The following is a 22,034-nucleotide window of genomic DNA, read 5'->3' as shown; positions in this document are numbered from 1 at the left end:
TTGTTTGTTTTCTTTTTTCTTATTATTTCTCTCTTTTTTTCTTCTTTGGATATGCATTGAGAGGGGGCACGCTTAACATCATCCTGATGCTTTATAGTAGTTACATTTTGAGGGGGCCTAATAGATTTACCAAAGAATGCATGGCTTGGCATGGAGCCCTTTCCTCTTCTAAGTGTACTTATTATGGCCATGGAGGGACTTGGTTCTTGCACTTGTTCTTTCATTTCTTGATCTCATTTAGAGTCACAATCTTATTTCTAGACCAGCTTGGTGGCTTTTGTTTAGGTGGCTACATTTGCTATTTTGGCTCCCCAAGCCCTAGCAAGGAGAGTTCCTATGAGCTTTAGCCAGTTGAGATTAGGGGAGCACATTGCTCCTCTACTCCTAAGCCAGTGTAAGGCTTAGGTTTCCTGGCATGGAGTCCATGTTGTAGCAATGTGCCAGTTTGTAGGTTAAATCTTTGATTCCATCTTCGTTAGAGCAATCTCCTCCTCCCTTTTGCCTTAGTCATTTGTCCTCCTCTTCTGGTGTTTTGTCACGCTCTTCTTCTAGTCTCTTCCATTCATCCTCACCCTTTGTAGCTCTATGTTTTCTTTGGAGGTGGATCGAGTTCTTCTTATGGGGATTTTGAGAGTGTGATCTTTTCCTCTTCCCATGACAGTTTTTGAACCTTGCTGCTCATGGATTGTCCTCTTGCTCTCTTGTTGTTGAGATAGTTGGTCATTCTCTTTTTTATTAGTAACTCTCTCCATATTTTCCTTCTATTCCTTGTGGACTTCGTCTCCCTCCTATTCTCCTCCTCCTGAAAGTGAGATGGTTGGGATTGATGGGGTGGGAGAGTGATGCTCCTCTCAAATTGGTGATGGCTCCAAGGTCTTCTCTACTACTTCTCTTTCCGCCTCCCCCAGAGTTTCCCAAATGATGGCAGTTAACACTCCTCTAAAGCCTATAGTCAAAGCCTAGGAGGCAAGTTGTTTTCTCTCAGACTCTACTATAGTAGCCGGAGACTTGTTTTTTTCCACCCTTGGTGTTGTGGCTAGTTATTTTGTCGATGTCGGTATTTTCTTCCACACATAGGCATTTCAATCTTCCTTGTCTAAGGCATTTCTTGCAAGACTCTCTATAAATGGTACACCTATTTTGTTCCTGAGAGCATTACATCTCTAGCTTGAGAAGAGGATGTTGGCCATTTTAACCTATATGTGAATGGTCAAGTGTTTGATTGCTACCATGTTAATGTTTCTTCGTTTCTCCAAAGTTCTTAGAATTTCTATGAATCTACCTTGGTCAATTTTTTGGCCAGCCTTCTCCATGTATCTATGGAGATTGCACTGGTTGACTATTTGTTTGATTGCGCCTTTCTTATTTACCAGCTCTCTCAAATTGCTGATGATGCAGTACTTTTGTTGGTTGTAGACTTGTTTTTTAGTGGCCAATTAGTACCTCTTATTCTCTTCCTCTGAGAGTAGAAGTTGGCCTACCATCTAGAGTTCCTCTTTGTAACATGTGAGAAATTGAAACAATTGAGGTACCAACTCGAATGAGTTGTGCATGGACAAGGGACATAGCATCTGGAAAATTGAATCCTGGTTGATGAAGAAATGTTTGTTATTGTTGAGACTGTGGCTCCTACCCAGATGTAGAGTTTGGCCAAGAAAGGGAGAGTAGCCAATGACTATGCATTGGGCCCTGCTCAAATGCGATGTGTGCTTTTTGTGGGGTGGGGTGATTTTCTCTTCCAGTGGGGCTTCTGTCACAGCTCTTTGTTTCTTGTTATTTTTGTCACTTTCTCCATAATGGTTATTGTGGGGTTGGTGGTCTTGTGGTGACTTGGACATTAAATGCTTTCGTAAAGAGACTTGTGTGGTCCTACATTCATTTGGCAACTCGTGAGAGTACATGCAAGTCATATGCTTCAGCCATAATAAAAGCGTGCAGCTAAAAAAGACATCACTTATCTGAATCCCATAGTGATGCATATCACTTACCCTTGATTATCATTGCTTGTGTGTGTGCTAGCTTTGCTTCTTTTGGTATTATTTATACACAATCACAAAACACATTGCTTATTTATGTACACATTTATGATACCATGTCACTTCATGAGGATAAAAACCAAGTGTAGAACTCAAGATTGTATTGGAGTGTGGCATACATATCTAGTAATTGTGGTAGCCTACTCAATAACAACAAATATTTTACAACATCGAGTAGCATGGTGCCTTATCTGAGTCTACTAGCAACATGTAGCTCCTCCTCTTAGTGAGAATTTTATTGATTAGAGAGTTCTTTGGGCTAGTTCTAACTAAGTCCATACCTAGAATGGTAGTCACTACTCGAAAGGAAGTTGGTGCCACATAGGCCGGGTCTCTTTGAAACCGATTTGGCCAACTGCTCCTCCGAGGGCTCTTAAGTTCGGCCATTGTAGTGTGGTTTTCAAAACAATGTTTTTCAAATTGACTTCAATTCTCTAATTGTTGCTTTAGTTTCTCTATCTTTAAGAAATTGGGTTCTTGGCAAAGCACTTCATTCATTGAATGTCATAGTTAAGCGTAGTTCATTGACTTCCTCGTCAGAGATGAGTTGCATGAATTTATGTAAGAGCTTGCCATAGTGCTCGTTAAGATATTCTTGCTCTTCTCAGGGTAGCAGATATGATAAATATTCCTCAGGCGGCTCCCTAGGGAATATGCCCATGTTCGCAAGGATGTAGGCATGTGAGAATAATTTGAGTTTAGCATCCAACTTATTTAAGAACTCTCTGACACTTCTATGTTTGATGAGGGCTTGCTTGGTCACTGTCTCATGCAAGGTTCTGGGAATTTCCCTAGGATTTAGCATAGCTTGGGGCTTAGGCCTAGATGAGCAAGATTGGTCAATGCTAGGATTGCTTATTTCCTCAGGGTTTTCATGTTTCTCATGAGGCTTTGTTGCTATTGTGTCATGGTTCTTCTCGAATGTGACTGGTATAGTTTTATCAACATGTTGTAACAGTGTTGTATCCACTCTTGATTGGTCAATGTAAGTTTTATTGTTAGTGGATTGAGCATTACAAGTAACCGTTGATGATAGTGGTTGGTTTGATTTATCAAAATACAAAAATGTGTATGAGGTTTTAGCACCATTAGGAGAGATGGAAATGGGCTCATTCATGGGTGGACTCGATGCTTTATTCCATAGCTCTTCAACACTCTTGGTTTGAATCTTCCTAACATCTACAACCAGTTACAATTGCCATTGTTTTCTCTTCATTTTCTTGGGCAATCCAAGTGTATCCTTTAAAGACTTAGGACCCTGAAACTAGGTCAGCTGTTGATGTTCTTGGTTGGGCCTCAACATTCTCTTTTTTTGGTGTGTCCTCATGGGACATAGTTGTGGCCTGTTGAATAGCCTTACTAGGTTTTGAGGTTGCAACCACCTCTCTTTTTGGAGAGTCTAGCTCTTCAACTTATTCCCCTCCATTTAACTCCTTATCCGATAACATTGGCAGGTGCTCTTGGTTAGGTGTTTGCTCTAGACTCTTGTCCTTACCAATTTGAACATGCCTCCATTGCTTCTTATCAGAGCCGGTGTTGTGTTTAGACCTATTTTTATCTTGATCTAAAGGTTCAAGTGACTCTAGTGTAGAACCAAGAGACAGTTTAGGGTTCCTGTCATGTAGACTTGGATGAAACTAGCTGAAGAAGTCAAGGTTGTATTTATGGGAAGCATAGAGATCTAGGATTGTAGGGACTTGAGTGAGGCAAAAGACATATGCGCTAACATCAAGTAGCATCCTCCCTACTCCTAACCTCCTAGCCACATGTAGACCTTCTTCTAGAAGTAGTTTATTGCACACAAGGGATGTTTTTGGATAGTGGTAGAAAGCTATAACTCACGCACCATTGCCAACACTCTTAATAAGGTCGAGGCAACATACGTGGGATCATGTATTGATGTCCAAAGGGCTTTCCTTTGCTCAATCAGTGTCATTAGTTAGTGGCAAATTTTGGCTACCAATCTTTGGTTAGAGTACCATTTCTGCACAAAGTTACTTTGTCCTTTCCCGTTTTGTTTGATTTCTTCAAGCTTTTCTTGTTTCTCTCACATTGAGTAGTATGGAGTGAGGGTACAATGCACGATTCTCTAACTATGGCTTGTGGGATATCCTTTATGACTTCTTCAGCAACCCCTACATAACGGGAGACAACATGTTGTTGCTCGTCCCAAGTCAGGGGTTTGGCTATGAGCTTCTTTTGCTTCGGTGTTGGCCTTCTGATGTCCATATGGATGTATGCATGTGTGATAGCTATCAGCTTGTGATGAAGCTTCATCATGCACTTCATCTTAATCATGCACTTCATCTTTAGTTCATTGGTCAGATGTGCTATCTCTTTGGCCAAATCTTTGAGATATTTCACCTCAGGCCTAGGCTTTAGGTGCTTCAAAAGTGTTAGAGATGTCAAGGATGTTGGTTGTGACATCTCTTATGTCGGTGAATTGCTAAGGGCCATTGTCACGGCCAACGGTTGTGACTACTGTGATTGCTGATTGGAAGTAGTACCAGGTAGTTCAGTGGATTGTCTACTGTTGGTAGACTACCGCGTAAAGACCTTAAGCATATTAGAAGTGGTCATGTCTTTTGTTTCCCTTTAGACATTTAGTTGTGCAGATCACTAGTCATGGTGGATTGCATAGACATATTCTTAGGTTGAGAATTACAGGTGATGTCATGTCCCACACCTTGGACATTTGGAAGCTCAGATGGAGATAGAGATTGGGATTGTGCAGCTACACTTGATCACTACTATTGTGCTTCCTAATTTGGTTTAGGAAAAGTGGGTGTAGGTGATTTGGGGCTCTTAGGTGGACTTGGCACTAGCTAGAAGATTTGCTCGTGGTTGTGAGATGATTTTGCCATTTGCTTTGTTGAGCAATGAGCCTTATCATGAGCAATGTTGTGCATGTGGTGCTCATTATCCTCTTGGGAAGTCAAAGGTTCCTTGGGCCCCAGTGGTCTTTGTGCACACTCAATAGTTACATCTTATATCCGCTTGTTAAACATGCTAAGCTAAGGATCTAGCTTTCGAATAGTCATGTTTGGTTTCTTGGTTTCAATCATGAGGGGCTCAGTCACTCCAATGTTTTGGACTCAAGGCTTGGAATTTCATTTAGATTTCGTCCTATGATTCTTCACTTTTGATATGATCTGGTCTTTAGCTGATAGAGGTGGTTTAGTTAGAGGTTTTGATATCCAAATCCATGGGTTGGCTGTTTAATATCCTTGAGCACATAGCAAAATTTTGGATATCCATCATTGTGTTGTGCTTTCTCTCTATCAATATCTTTGTCTATAAGGCTTGGCCTTCTTTCGTGGTATTCTATGAAATTTGTAGGTCCAAAGACTATCCTTTGCATTGTCTCCTGATCTTCTTGTTTCAAGCCTAGCCTCGCTCACTCATTCTCTTTGTTCAACATGCGCTTGTATCAACTCTTTCAACAAGTACTTGCTCTTGTTACTAGGCTTTCTTGGTATGTCACAATATTTGAAGGTTTGATGAGGTTACCCTTGCTAAAGGTTGTGATTATCCTCACACCAGATATTGTCAAGTGTATCCTCAGTGCTACTTAATTGGCCTCACACTTCATAGCCCTTTTGAAGGGTCTTCCTAGGAGGGTTTCCTTTCAACAATTTGTACTATTTGGAGGAACATGGAATAGGATAGGCAAGCTTTCAATTTCAATAGTTACAAGGATTTTGCACTTCTCTATAAGTGCTTGTGGATGTCTATTGTAAGGATTAAGAGTTACATTAGTCAGTGTGAGCTCTAGTTGGGCTAGTGGAGTCGATGACTCATAGGTCAAGATATTAAAATCTACTCCATCGATGAGAGCATCGACACATTGGTCTCTTTTTGTGATGAGTTTGACCCTGAGATAAGTAGGCGGTACTATCTTCTCGGTCTTGACTTATAAGTTTAAGCCTTCAGATACATGCCTTTGAGTCCCCAACTGCACAACCAACAATGGACTCTCTACTAATGTCTTGGGTCATCTATACAGTGTCGTTCAAGGTGCATCTATCATCAGGAGTGTCATGTCTAGTCATCCTCATAGTTGTAGCTCGATGTTGTTGCATTCCTATTTGACTAGATGTAGTCCAAATGCACTATATACATGTTTTTCTGGTTTTGCCTTTTTGCCCTTGTTGGGCTAGATTGGCCCATTGAGGTTCTAGGGTCCATTTGTCTTTGTTTTCTTGCTATTTGGCAAGTGAGAATCTATGCTTGTGCAGAGCCATTACTACACAAGGATCAAATTTGGAGGATCTGCCAACATGGGTGTTTTCTCTCTTGCCTACTTGGGGGAGGTGTAGAGGGGGTAGAGCCTCCTCTATGCGGTTCAAGGGGGGCAGTCCCCTCTGGCCCTCAAGGTCGTTACACTAAACACTATCCACAATTTGATGGGCCATTCGTAGTCACGTTTTGAACTAATTTCTCTAGATTTCCGCCCAATGATAGATCTATGATGTGCTTTCGGCTCTATATGGTCTTTATGTAAGGTGTCTATCCATCGGCTTTCCAGGCACTCTTTTAGCGGTCTATTGAGAAACGAATCTAAGTGTCGCTTCCTGGCACTCCCAGGGAATGTTTCGAGTTTTGTCACCTAGGGTTTCCTGAATCCGCCTTGCAACGGAACGTTCACGGCCAAATCCACTAGGATCGACCTGAAATTTGGGCTCCTAGTAGCCAAGGTCTTCTAACAGCATTCTAGCATCGGATCTTGGACATCCTACTTTACGCATAGATATCCAAGACGAAGCAGAACCATGCTGCACTTGGTTCAAATAGAATGAAAAACGAGAGGGATGTGCCGCTCAACCTCTCTGCCCGTAGGGCATAGTCACATTTTGGTCCCCTAAAACAGCATGAATCTGGTTCTAACCTAACAATACCTAACGGTCAAACGACGGTAAAATCTTGTGAGAATCCTCCCAATTCTGTAGGACCAACCTGCTGTAGGACGGACCCATCGGGGGTTTCGCCCACCCACTTCCCTTAATAGCTTTAGTTTTCTAATGAGGTCCTATCACATTTATGTGTGACACTTAAAGTCAGCTTCATTAATTAAACCTTTTAGGGAACAAAGTTCGTTTGCATAACTTATAGCACGGACATGAAAACAGAGTAAAGCAATCTATTGACAAACAAGTTCCTTAACTTATCTTCAAGTTAATCTTTATCTCCCACCCATACAGGAGAAATTATATATCGCTTTTGTCCAACAGAAGTATCCCTTCTACCCTGCAAAAGTAACTGGTCCAAATCACATGGCACCACAAATTTAATCCTTTATCTAGAATAGGATCTCCCAACATGCCCAGACGTTGGGGGCCGTGGAGGTCTTCAACTCCATTCTAGACCTAGCAAGGGGTGTTTAGAGCTCCAACTGACCCGCAAGCTATCTAGGAGTGAAACATCATTCCTATGGTTGGCCTTTTCACCACTCAACCTTTGGCCCATGAATTGACCAGTGCCCTCTTTGGGTTAATCCACGGTGTGATCATGGAGGTGATCCACCCATGCAAAATATCCTTTCTTAATTAAATCCTTTAAAAATCAAGCACAAACAAGGCATTCAGCCCTAATATCATTTTCCAAGAAATCATTCATTTATTCCCATGGCAACTTGTCATCAGACCCTTGCCATACATTTACCATAAATCACAAGCACTTTGAACAATCATCCAAACAACAACTAGCAACCAGTTGAATGTAAAAACATTTAGAATGTTGTTTGATCAACCAACAAAACCAATTGCATTCTTTCCAAACAATGCAAGAATAGACGATATAACATTTCCATCATATATTTGCTCTCCCCCTTGGGATCTAAGAGCAATACTATGCAAAAATATTTCTTAACACTTCCTTCCTTCGGCCAGGGCATATGTTAAGGGTTCAAACATTATTCATGATGTAAGTTCTATAGGTCACTTACCTTGATTGATAAACCAACCCTAAATTTGGACAGGAAAAGTCATCATTATCCAATGGATCTCAAGACATCTTAGTTTTAACCCTTATGATTAATTTCTTGTACTAGCTCTTAGTCAAGTCATGAGGCAAATAGAAAATTATCCTCATATATCAAAATATATTATAAGCATAACATGTAAATACTTGATAAGATAAGTGTGAGATTATCTCAAGTAATTAGACTCCAATAGGCCTTGCCTTGAGCTAGAATCTAGTTCTTCTTAATATTTCGACTCTCAAGCTAAGTACTTTTGAAGTATCTAAACTAGTACTTTCTATTCATGATTCTTAATGTCATATTCTTTTAGCAATTATGCAATTATGTTAGTTATTTTTTTTAAAAAAAGTTAGTCTTTAGTTAGTGATCTTACTAACTTATTAATTGACTAACTAACTTTCAAACTAACCAAATAACTTTTATTGTGTGGAAATATTACATTTTAGGTTAATTTCACGGGTTAGATGTGTCAAATTTATATTATGTTCACCTATCCAATTTTGGTAGTTTTCTATCTCATTCTTAGAGGCTCGATTCTCAGGATTCCAATTATCAGAATTGAACTCCTAAGAATCAGGAGTCCGATTATCAGAATTGGACCATGTGTGTTTTCTCTCTTGCCTATTTGGGGGAGGTGTGGAGGCGGTAGAGCCCCCTCTATGGGGTCTAGGGAGGCTAGTTCCCCTCGGCCCGCAGAGCTGTTACGCTAAACACCATCCACAATTTTTAGGACTGTTCGTAGTCACGTTTTGAACTAATTGCTCTAGATTTCAGCCCAATGATAGATCTACGATATGCTTTTGGCTCTATACGGTCTCTAGGTTGATTTCAGGGGTTAGATGTGTCAAATTTGTATTCTGTTCACCTGTCCAATTTTGGTAGTTTTCTATCTGATTCTTAGAGGCTCGATTCTCATGAGTCCCATGATCAAAATTGGACTTCAGATTTTTGGTCAGTCCGATCGGTCGATCAGATGATCCGAGTTTGAGTGGTCCTAGTCCAATTCTAGTGGTCCGATTATGGGTTGGTCCAATTTTTATGTGTCTAATTTTGGGAGTCCGATTTTGGGAGTTGGATTCTAGGAATCACACGTTCGATTTGACATGTGTCTGATTCTGGATGGTCTCATTTTTATGACTGATTATGGGATGTCCGATTGGGTTGGTTTGAGTGTCTAATTTTGGGAATTGGACCTTTGCAGACCATGTCTGATTCTACCGCCGGCACACAAATAACGACAACCAAAATCACTTTGGGGAAACAATTTTTGGGCAATGCCCATAAGCAATATTCTCCAGAATCTAAGGGTAGACACACACAAAGGTTTCTACACACGTGATCCCAACAAAAAGCTCTCTCTCTCTCTCTCTCTCTCTCTCTCTCTCAAGTGTCTTTAACCCTTGTTGGGCTCAACCTTACTCTTCCCAATCACTCTCCATGAGATTCTAACACCTCTAAGCACTCCTTTCTCCTTTTTTTTCCATGTTTGTACCCTGTTTGGGCCTGTTTCACAACAAAAATTCTAATGCTTTTGTTTTTGTTTTTCTTTGTTTTTTCCTACCCGAATACATCCAGATCACAAAGCAAACACTTACACTACTCCAATTTGCTTTCCCAAATCTAAAAAACCAAAAACTTACTTGCTAAGGAGATCGAATACCTCTTCAAGCCCCCTGTCTTTCTACCTATCTACCTTAAGCATGAGTTTGGAGACAACCCTACTTCAATATTTGATATTCGAAGCATGCAGGCACTCGAGGATTTTATCTAGTGGTCCTAAAAACGGAAGAAAAATGTAGAGATAAGCTCATGCTAGACTGCTAAGAACCATGGATCACTTATTGTTTCAAGCATCTTAAGCCGAATGCAATTGCTATCTCTCACCTAGTTGTACGTGCTCTTAACCTCTGGGTGTAGAAAGCTTATCTCCATGCTGGATTGAGTTGCCTTCTCTCCTAACAACTCCTGTAGCTCGACAATCCAAGTGCAAGCTTCAATAAAACTCAATCCTCAAGCTTCAGGCTCCAACTCCATTACCGTGAGTAAGAGAAGAGAAGAGAATAGAAAAGAAGAAGACAGGAGAAGATGGAGAGCTTCTCCACCATGGTCCTCACCCTCACACACTCACTTTCTCACACTCTCACACTCCCTCTCTCAAGCACAAGTTCAAGAAAGGAAGAATAATAATAATAATAAGAGAAGAGCTACCTTTGGTCACACATAAAAATGAGCTTCTTCATTCACTTTTTGCCTTTTATACAAAACCCTGACCCTAATTTCCTTTCAGTGGGTCGTCCCCTTTTTTATCTCCAGGCTTGGTCCATGGCATGGCCTCAACCTGTGCCTCTAACGACTTACCTTATGCACAAGTGAGAGCCCAACGCTCTTTTACAAAATAAATCATGGTGCACCTTGTACTCTTTTAAAAAAGTATTAAATTGTGCTTTTTCTTGTGCGTCTCTCTCCTTGATTTAGGATTTTTTCACACTTCTTCTGTTTCGAGTATTTTCTTGGCATGCCTTCATCTTTTATTTCGCTTTTTCATTGGCCTTATCTTCTTCTTTAGATTTTTTGAAATTTCCATCTTGTTTGTTTAAGGGTTAAGAGCTTGAAGATCCTCCCTCAATTAGCATTTGAGTATTTGAAAAGAGCTCTCTAGAAACAAGATTCTTCTAAAGATGAAGAAGCAAGCAAGGATGTGGAAGCTAACAAGAACAAGCCAAAGAACAATGAGGGTGATGCTTCTATGGATGAGAACGGTGAAAACCATGATGATGAGGGAAATATTGATGACAATATCACTAGGCTCTAGGACAAGATAGAACGACTGGAGGCTAGTGGAGATGCAACCGAGGGGCACTCAATAGGTGGTAAGAGCCCCATGTGACACCCCAAGCTAAAAAAAAAGCAAGCCAGATAACTTTCTCCTCGTCATATGGTAACCCTCCTCCTCACTCTAGAGCCAACCCTTGTTGAGCAACCCCCACCTGAGCCCCAAATCCAAGCTTAATAAGGACAAGGATAACAATTGTGGTGAGGCCCAATGAGACAAGTCCCAGGGAAAAGGCTAAAATGGAGGAAGAACTATCATCTAGTGACTCTTAGGGAAATCCACAAGTATGAGAGGAGCATGGACATATTGATCAAGAAAGTACCCTTTACACGCTAGTGAAGAAAATGCTTCACTCTTATGAATATCAATTTTGCATGTAAGGGATTGTAGTGGAGACTATACAAGAAGCTACAAAAGCATACCTTGTCACCCTTATTGAGGGTGCATACCTCTACACGATTCATCCCAAGCAGTTGACCATCATGTAGAGAGACATGCAATTAGCTTGATAGATAAGAGGGGAGAGAGATTAGAGCTGCCAAGGACATAGAATATTTGTAACACATTGCAATGCAATATACTTTGTGAACTTCAATATGTAAAGAAAAACCTTTCCTTTTTATTGTTCCTCGAATGTCTCATATTCTGGTAGTGCATGACGGTATTATGATTAAATTTGCAATCTCAATCGAAAACTTGAAAATGAAGTAGAATGAGAAATCAATTATCAAGCCAATGATAAGTTAGCATGCGTCAAACAAGTGACAAAGTACATGGAAAGCTTTTAAAAAAATTCGATCAAAAATTTGTGGTTGAATAGGCCAATCAGCTTAGTTTTGGCCCAAAATGTCCAAAAATGCCATCAAAAAGGTGATTTAGGCTATCCGTGAGGCCTTGGACAATGCAACATGTGAATGGGCAGGACAAGTGTCGAACTACAAATTTTTTACCATAAAAAATTTTATTGTATTTTGTTATCTATTGTACTCTAAAAATATGCACATTGGTATCACATAATGTGAGTTTGTAAATTCTTTCAATCTTATCACAGTTGAACACTAAAAAATAGATAAATATTCTCAAGAGATAGATTAAAATAAAAATATATTTGTTTTATAGTGCAAAGTATAAAGGGCTTTTCCTTTATAGGACTATATGCTTAGAATCCTAGAACTCAATACAAGTTTTAGGTCATGTTAGGCACTTGATTTTCTCATGGGCCTACTTCCATCTCCTGTTGATATTTGGGAGCAACCCTACCTTGATGCTCTTCTACATGGCCGCCTCACTAACTCCTATGGCTTTGCTCATCCCCATGGCTTGCAGTATCCTTTCATGCAGGCATATACCAAATATGTGCTTCACCAACTCCTTCCTAACAAGAATGATATTGTGTGCATTTGTGGTGATGGTGGACGCACACAACACTTTTAATACGGCCTTCAAGATATAGTGATAGCCCTCTTAATATCTCATCCAACACAGTGAGATGAAATGTTGATTCCTAAATCAACATGTATTCAAAAGATCTCCTAGTGAGCTTGCAACATTTCTAGAATATACATTTCACTTTGGTATATATGATGCAAATATCAAGGAATGGTTAATGAAAATCAATTTATTGTAATGCATTGAGCTTCCATGGGATCACTAGCCAATAATTATATATTTTACTTTAGATTTATATAATTAGGAAACATGAAAAGTGGCCATAGAGAATAAGAGTCACACCAACTCTTCCAAGTGAAGTCTTCTAGATTAACTTCAATGAGAATTTTTTAAATGCATAAATGAATCCATGAAGATTGACTTTGGGCCACCAACAAGAACCAAGAATGAATAAATGCCAAGAAATTGGATTCTCTACAGAAACATTATACTTGATGCTTTATGGATGCTTCCTTTTGTTTATCAGGTCACATAGTATCACTAAGGATATATATCACATAGTTTGACTTGTTGACATAGTGTGGTTCCAAACTAAGTAGGTATTCTTCATGGAAAATTTATGGCTAAGATTTTGATGCCAGGAGGCATATTTCACGGTGGATTCCGTGTCACAGTGGATTCCGTGAGGTTTTACGGTGGATTCCGTAAACTTTGATGACCGGGGCTCATACACAAAGTGGATTCTTTGTGCGAGAAGTTGATGGGGACGCCTGTCCTTTTCGGGCGTTTCATTAATTTAGTGTATACATGGGTGATTCCATAGCGGGTGATTCCGCAAAATACATATTAAATTAATAAACGTTTATGAGTTTAGAGTGCGCACTCATAATAAATTAAGGTTAGGATTTATTTCTAACCAGTTGATTTATTTATGTAGCTGAAGACTGCTAGGTATTCACTTTTGTCGGTTTAATTGTATTATTTTACTAACGATTGTGAATGCTTCAGTTGATGTGTAGAGATAGCAGCAGTGGCGAAGGAAAGCATTGGTGGATAGCGAGTATTCGATCTATGGATTATATTTTGATAGGCGCCACGCCTATATTTTGTCATGTCTATTGAGGCATCGATTATTTATTATTATTTTGTATGCGCCCATGCGCACGGTTATGTTATTTCTATTTGGACATTGTATTGGGCGTGCCAGATTTTATGGGCACCGTCCATTAGCTTTATTCCTATTTTTGTAAAAGCAAACTCAAAAGCTAAAAGCTTGATATATTTTTGTAAATTGGGCTATTATTGAACATGAAGAAGAAATATACATAAAATACATACTTTATGAAGCGCTCACACAAGGCATGGGGGGAGATTGCACCCAATTGGTCTCTTGCTCTTGTCGTTCATGCTTTTTACCTTGTAACTTGTGCAAAAAGTAGAGTTCATTGTTCTTGGGGACCTTCCGGCATTCACTACGCGAGCATACAGCGTCCGATCTACGCACCAGTGGTATCAGAGCGGAGCTGAGATCAAGAGCTTCCAATCGCTACCCATCTCGTGCGAAGGCGGAGCTCCTGGAACGATCGGGCTCTACGGTCAATCTCATCGCGAACCGTCGATACAGGCAGACTTCTGGCCATCAAGAACCCCTGTTTCTGTCATTAGATCGCGAAGGACTGGGCTATACAGGCGGAGGACCACTCCTACATCTCCTTCATCAAGTCGTGGACAACCAGAGAAAAGCTTCATAATTTCCATATCTAATTCTCTTCAAAAAGCTTAGTAGTGAAGCTTAAAAGCTTTAGGAAGCTTTAAAAGCTTCAAAATTCGTCAGCGAGGTATCAGAAGACCTCCGTTTTTTTCGCGACGGCTGAAAAAATGGCCCCCCCCATGAAATTCGTCGTTTACTGTCAAGCACTAAGCTACTTATTCCCTTAAGTCATCTAAGGCAAATCACCTCTACAAGTCATAAACTTCAGGTCACACCCAACAAAGTCAAGTTCTGCAAGTATTTCCTGATCAAGTTCTGCAAGTCCCGTAAATCGAATAAGTTCTGCAAGTCTGCAACTCTGCAAGTCAGACTAGTCAACTGGAGTCAGAACTGGCTTGTACTCAAAACTCCTAGAAGGACTGTTCCTGCGCACAAACTCCGAACTGCAAAGTTGTTCATTGGAAGGTACTCTACCCATACGCAGGTTTACTGAAGCATTTTCAGCATACGAAGAAGGAAAAATCGCAGATTTTTAGAAGATTAAGAAAGCTATACTTAAAAACACATAAGCCTTGTATTCCCGAACTTGAGCTACGCTCATCCCGCTAACCTGATTTTAAGTGAGAAAGGTCTTTTGAGTTTTGCAGGATGACGGAACTACATATGGTTGATCTTATGGCTGAAGGCGACCTACTTGAGCCTACGATGGAGCAAAAGTTGGATTTAATCGTGATGCAATTGGAAGAAGAACGAAGGGCTAGGCAAGCATTGCAAGCGCAACTGGCAAATTTACAAAGAGTGTCTACCGACAAAGAAGAACCTCAAGCTGAAGATCTTATTCGACGTACCATCGACGCAACTCTTGAAGCTCAAACCATTCGCAAGGAATCCAAGATAAGTAAAAGAAGTTTCAAATTCCATACTTTCAATGGCATACGAGAAGGAAAAACTGTTCTAGCATTCATTAGTCAGTTTGATGACTATTTCCATGAGGAAACCTATGCAGAAAAAGATAAAATCAAGTGTGTTACTAATCATTTAGTAGACAGAGCATCTCTTTGGTGGACTGTAGTACGCAAGAGCATAGATTGTCGTGCTACTTGGGAAGATTTCAAGAAGAAGTTCATGTAGAATTTTCTTCCACCACAATTTCATGAGAAAGCTATTAAGCAATGGGATCTTCTCCAACAACGGGATCGTGAGCCTATAATTGAGTATACAGAGCGTTTTTGGAATGCACTCCTCCAGCTACGCATGCTTGAAGACGTACCAGAGGCGACACACAAGCGCAAGTATATGTCTAGACTCCTTGGGCATTACTACGCTAAAGTTAACATGTTCAAGCCTGCTACCCTTGAAGACGCTATTTCACTAGCTCACGACACTGAAGATAAGCTACGAGGTAGAGACAGACGACCATAGCAATTCCAAGCCAATGGTAACTATGGATCTAAACAATTCAATTGCAATTCTAGAAGATTTAATCCAGGTCGTTTCTCTTCATCATCTTTCCGTAAAAATTGGGCAAAACCACCTGCATTACCATCCAATGTCAATCAAAACCCTAAGCCTATTCCACAGCCAAATCCAAATGTACCTAGACTTCTTGCCATTGCAAACAATGTAACCAAAGCCAAGCCAATAGTATGCTATAAATGCCACCAGCCTAGACATCTAGCAGCAAATTGTCATTCAAAGAAGCCACCAGCTCATATCAACTACCTTGGAGCAATGGACGAAGACGAACATGATAATATGCCCGATTTCACTGAAGATGAGGACGACACTACTACTACTTCCGATACTTTGCCAGGTATGCCTACTCCACATTCTTTATTGACTATGAAATGTTTGGTGCATGGAAAGGAAAATACTATTTTACATGATGACGGTAACACTCATGATTTTATTTCAGTAAAATTGGTAAAGGAATTGAAATTACAGATTGTACCTACGCATTATCGCATAAAAGCTGCATTCTTAGGTACTAGGTATAATGGTACACAGGAAGTGCAAGACTTAGAGATTCAAACAGGTCAATACAGTGAAAGAAGAAATTTCTTAGTTGTTCCATTACAGTCGAGTGACATTAGCTTAGGTATGCCTTGGCATCACCAGCATAACCTAGATATAGATTATTCCACACACACAATGAATATTAATTTTCAAGGAAAATCTATTATATTATATGGTATGCATGCATCTAATGTTTTTCCACTGCTTTCGCATACTCAAGCTAAACGTACATTATGCAAGAGTAGTAAATTCTATCTCATTTGGGTGAATGAATTGCAAGTAAAGGAAAATCATATGCACCCTAGGCATAAAGAATTTCTTGCATATTTTAAGGACTATTTTGCATAAGACCTACCACCTCGTTTACCTCCTTCACGTCCAAAAGACCATAATATAGATTTGATCCCTGGCAGACAACCACCTTGCAAAGCACCATATAGGCATAACCAGATAGAGCAAAAAGAAATTCAGAGTCAAGTTGAGGAATTACTAAATAGAGGATTGATTCAACCTAGCAGTTCTCCATTCGGTGCATGTATTCTGTTAGTCAAGAAAAAGAATAATACCTACCGTATGTGCATTGACTATCGAGCTTTAAATAAGATCACTATAAAGAATAGGTATCCTATTCCTAGAGTTGATGACCTTATGGACAAACTGCAAGGATCTGCTATATTTAGTAAAATTGACCTTAAGTCTGGTTATCATCAGGTGAGACTAGATAAGTCAGACATATTCAAGACTGCATTTAGAACACAGTTTGGTCATTACGAATTTTTAGTCATGCCATTTGGATTGACTAATGCACCTGCTACGTTTAGTAGAATGATGAACCGTATATTTCTGAAATATCAGTATCGTGTAATTGTCTTCTTTGATGATATTTTAGTGTTTAGTCGAAATGAGAAAGAACATTATGAGCATTTGTCATTGGTTTTTCAGTTATTGAAAGAAAATCAACTATATGCAAACCCTGAAAAGAGTGAATTTTTTAAAACAGAAATTGAGTATTTAGGTCATATTGTATCGTCTGATGGAATTAAAGTTGATCCTAAGAAAATTGATGCAATATTGAATTGGCCTGTATCTAAAAACGTGCATGAGTTACGCTCATTCCTTGGTCTTGCTAGTTTCTATAGGAAGTTTGTACGTAATTTTTCATTACTTGCTTTACCATTAACTAAACTTCTGAAGAAAGGAATTGTTTATCATTGGACCGAAAATCAACAGAAATCCTTTGACTTACTGAAACATGCATTAACACATGCCCCTGTTCTACAGTTGCCTGACTTTAATAGACCATTCTTTCTAGTAGTGACCGATGCTAGTGGATCAAGAATAGGAGCTGTACTTATGCAAGACAATCATCCTATAGCCTATTCTAGTTGTAAGTTGAAACCTTCTGAGCTGAAATATTCCACATATGACAAAGAACTATTAGCAGTTGTACAAGCATTAAGACAGTGGAAACACTACTTAATGGGTTCAAAATTTATGATTAAGACCGATCAGCAAAGTATTAGACATTTACTTAGCCAACCCCAAATCTCTGACCGTCATATCAAATGGGCCTCCTTTATTCAAAGTTTTCATTCTATCATTCAATACCAACCTGGAAAAGAAAATGTAGTGGCTGATGCATTGAGTAGAAGACCTGCCATTCATAATATTTATGTTATATCTTTTGATTCTTTGATTGCTATGAAAGATACATATCACCAGGATATTACTTTTCATGCTGATTGGAATAAATTAGTTCAAAAAACTTTGATTCCTATTGATTCATTGTCATATAATGATGGATTTATGTTTTATGAAAAGAGATTGTGTGTTACAATTCCATTCTGATCTTTTGTTTTGAATGAAATTCATTGTCCCCCATATCAAGGTCATAGAGGTATCATATCTACCTTACGTATGTTAACTGAAGATTTTTATTGGCCGCATATGGATGCTGATGTATCTAACATTGTTTCTGAATGTTTGATTTGTCAAAGAGTTAAGAGACATCATGGTAAACAATATGGATTACTTATGCCTTTGTCTATTCCATCTAAACCTTGGGAACAAATTTCTATGAATTTCATTACTGGTTTACCTAATACTAAATCTAACCATGATATTATTTGGATAGTTGTAGATAGATTTAGTAAACAAGCATATTTCATTCCATGTAAGAAAACTTTAACAGCATCACAAGCAGCACAATTGTTTTTGAAAACTGTTTTTACTAACCATGGATTGCCAAAAGTTATTATTTCAGATCATGATTCCAGATTTTGTAACAATTTTTGGATTACTTTGTTTGCTAACCTAGGCACAAAGATTGATTTCTCATCTGCATTTCATCCAGAAACTAATGGACAAACAGAAGCCACTAACAACACAATTCTAGATCTTTTATGTGCATATACTATCTCCAAACCACAGACATGGGACACACATTTGCATTTATTACAGTTTGCATATAACAATACACCACACACATCTACAAAGAAAGTACCGTTTGAAGTCATTTATGGATATAGATTATCTACACCTATTGCATCTTTGTCAAATAGAATTCAAAGTGCTGATGATATTGCTAGTATGCATAACACTATTTTTGATGAGGTTAAAGATATGATTGCTAAAGCCCAGCAATCATATACCAAATAAGCCAACAAGAAAAGACAAGCAATGAATTTCAAAATTGATGATTATGTTTGGCTGAGAATAGAAAAACGTAGACTGCAAAGTGTAGATAGACATCCAGTTGTCAAATTAGCCCCTAGATTCTATGGACCATTTAGGATCATTCATAAAATTAATGATGATGCATTCAAGTTAGAATTACCACCTCATTGGAAAATTCACAACACATTTCACATTAGTTTATTGAGACCATTTAGAGGCCAATTACCTGTACACCTTGTTTATGAAAACCACCTTTATTAGAGGAAGAGGCTGAAATACTTGAACCAGAAGCTATTATAGACACTGACTTTTTGACCACTAGAACTGGCCGAAGGTATTCTAGATATCTAGTTAAATTTAAGAGCCATCCTGTAGAGGAAGCACAATGGATGCACACTAGAGACTTAAATGCTTTCCCCACTCTGTTAGCTCTACATTGAGCTAATAGCAATTGAGGTCAACAATTTCTATCCCACCCCGGGGGTATGATGCCAGGAGGCATATTTCACGGTGGATTCCGTGCCACGGTGGATTCTGTGAGGTTTTACGGTGGATTCCGTAAACTTTGATGACCCGGGCTCATACACAAAGTGGATTCTTTGTGCGAGAAGTTGATGGGGACGCCTGTCCTTTTCAGGCATTTCATTAATTTAGTGTGTACATGGGTGATTCCATAGCAGGTGATTCCACAAAATACATATTAAATTAATAAACGTTTATGAGTTTAGAGTGCGCACTCGTAATAAATTAAGGTTAGGATTTATTTCTAACCAGTTGATTTATTTATGTAGCTGAAGACTGCTAGGTATTCACTTTTGTCGGTTTAATTGTATTATTTTACTAACGATTGTGAATGCTTCAGTTGATGTGTAGAGATAGCAACAGTGGCGGAGGAAAGCATTGGTGTGTGGATAGCGAGTATTCGATCTATGGATTATATTTTGATAGGCACGACGCCTATATTTTATCATGTCTATTGAGGCATCGATTATTTATTATTATTTTGTATGCGCCCGTGCGCACGGTTATGTTATTTTTATTTGGACATTGTATTGGGCGTGCCAGATTCTATGGGCACCGTCCATTAGCTTTATTCCTATTTTTGTAAAAGCAAACTCAAAAGCTAAAAGCTTGATATATTTTTGTAAATTGGGCTATTATTGAGCATGAAGAAGAAATATACATAAAATACATGCTTTGTGAAGCGCTCACACAAGGCATGGGGGGAGATTGCACCCAATTGGTCTCTTGCTCTTGTTGTTCATGCTTTTTACCTTGTAACTTGTTCAAAAAGTAGAGTTCATTGTTCTTGGGGACCTTCCAGCATTCACTACGCGAGTATACAGCGTCCGATCTATGCACCAGATTTATATCCCATATATGAGGTGCATGCAAAAAAATAGTAGGGATAGCCCATTATTAGCATTATTGTGTGCAGAGCTCATGGATTTTATCAAATTCTAAGATATAGGTTTTGGGAGTCTCATGAAAATTCAATGCACGGCTCTCACAATAAATGTGTGAAATAGGCCAAAACTACCAATAAGGATGCAAGTAACTCTCATAATGCAAGATTGTAAGGCGACCATGGTGATTTTGATGACAAGGATGATGGTTAAAAATTGGGGTTTTATGATCCAAATTTGCATAATGCCAAAGCTTGTGGATTTGTATCAAATTGTTAGAAGTAGGTGGTGGGAGTCTCATGAAAATTCAATGCATGGTTCTCATAATAAAGGTGTGAAATAGGCCTAAAATACTCATAACCATGCAAGTAACTCTCATGATGCAGGATTGTAAGGTGACCATATTGATCATAATGACAAGGATAATGATAAAAAATTGGGGTCTTATGATCCAAATCTGCATAATGCCAACATGTCTCTGGATATAAAAAATTGGGATCTTATTAGCCAAGTGAAGATTGAGTCTTCTACATCAAAGTAAATTGCTCTATGAATGCTATGTCCATCCATAATTGTGAGATGCCATCTTCATCATGTGTTCCATCTAATTTTCATTATGCTTGTTTATGGAAAAATAGGTTACATAAGTTTTTGATAGGCACAAACCTTGCAAAAGTAGTTGAAAGAAGAAATTCGAAATAATTCTATGTTGGAGTCCAAATTGAAACAAGGTAGGGAAATGCATCATGGTAAAGTTGTAGATCTTTCAAAGAACAAATTGATGATTATAGTGGCATCATTGGATGATGCAAATTTTCTTCTCCTAAAATACGTAAGAAATGGATATTGAATATGCAAGCCAAGTTTCCTATTTAATTTCAAAGTGTTATTCAAGTTATTACAAGATTAAGGGCTCAGAGAAAATTTCTTGATACTTGGTTGCAACCTTTAATACGAATTGAAATGCAACTCATGTAGAACATGGAAGTAGATTTGAAAGGTTTGGTTTTATTGTAAGAAGATTTACATGTCATTAAAATTTCTTTGACTAAGCATATGCATGAGTGATGGTAGTTGATTTCCAGAAGGATGGCTCAAGTAAGTGCTATACCCTATAGTGTATTACAATAGGGTTTCATGTCAAAGAATCTTGAGAGTCTAATTGATGAAATGAATGCACCACAAGAAATGGTGGAAAATATGCAATTAAAGGATGGCTAATTGGTTTAGGTTATGTCTACTTTGTAGGGAGGAAATCATGATACTAAAATGGATATTTAAAATACCATTGATGTTCCTTGATCTAATATTGTAGATATATTATCATATATCAATTAGATGTCAAGATTAGAGAGTTAACAGTGTATAAAATTTATGAGACATAGTCAATGTTTTAGTAGGCCATGTGTATACAATAGTGGATCCTGTAGACAACCAACAAATCAACCAATGATAGAAATATTTAGTTTTGAAGCTCATACAATCATTCATGAGCAATCTAGTTTATGAAGCATTCATGTCTTTATGATCATTACCTTCATTAATTTGTATTACCTACGATTTTGGTTGACTATTTCTTTAGGCATTGTTATGCAATGCATCCAAAAAAGAGTGTTCCTAAGAGGCTTACAACTAGAGGTTCACAAGTTCCTGAAATTGAGAAGACTAGTCAATCTGCAAGCTGCAATGGAAGGTGCAAGACTATATAACGAAGTTGAAGCAAGGTTATCAATGTTCTCAGGAAGAGGAGTCTTACCTCCTCCCATACCAGGAATGGTATACCCACCAAATGCAGTCCCAGGGACAGTTCCTTACCCCTACCCCCAAATGCAAATAGTGCTGTAGTACAATACACTTAATGCAAAGTGGTCGCAGACGACAATGCCTCAAATAATGCCTCAAATAATGGTTCAACCACAACAACAGTGGTCTCAAACAATTCCTCTAGTATAGTGACTCAACAACAATGGAATCTTACCCACTCGAA

This window comes from Lygodium microphyllum, chromosome 24 (genome assembly GCF_053477565.2).
Source record: "Lygodium microphyllum isolate KBCC chromosome 24, Lygodium_microphyllum_v1.1.10, whole genome shotgun sequence".
Lineage (NCBI taxonomy): Eukaryota > Viridiplantae > Streptophyta > Polypodiopsida > Schizaeales > Lygodiaceae > Lygodium > Lygodium microphyllum.
Note: the sequence above shows the minus strand (reverse complement) of the source record.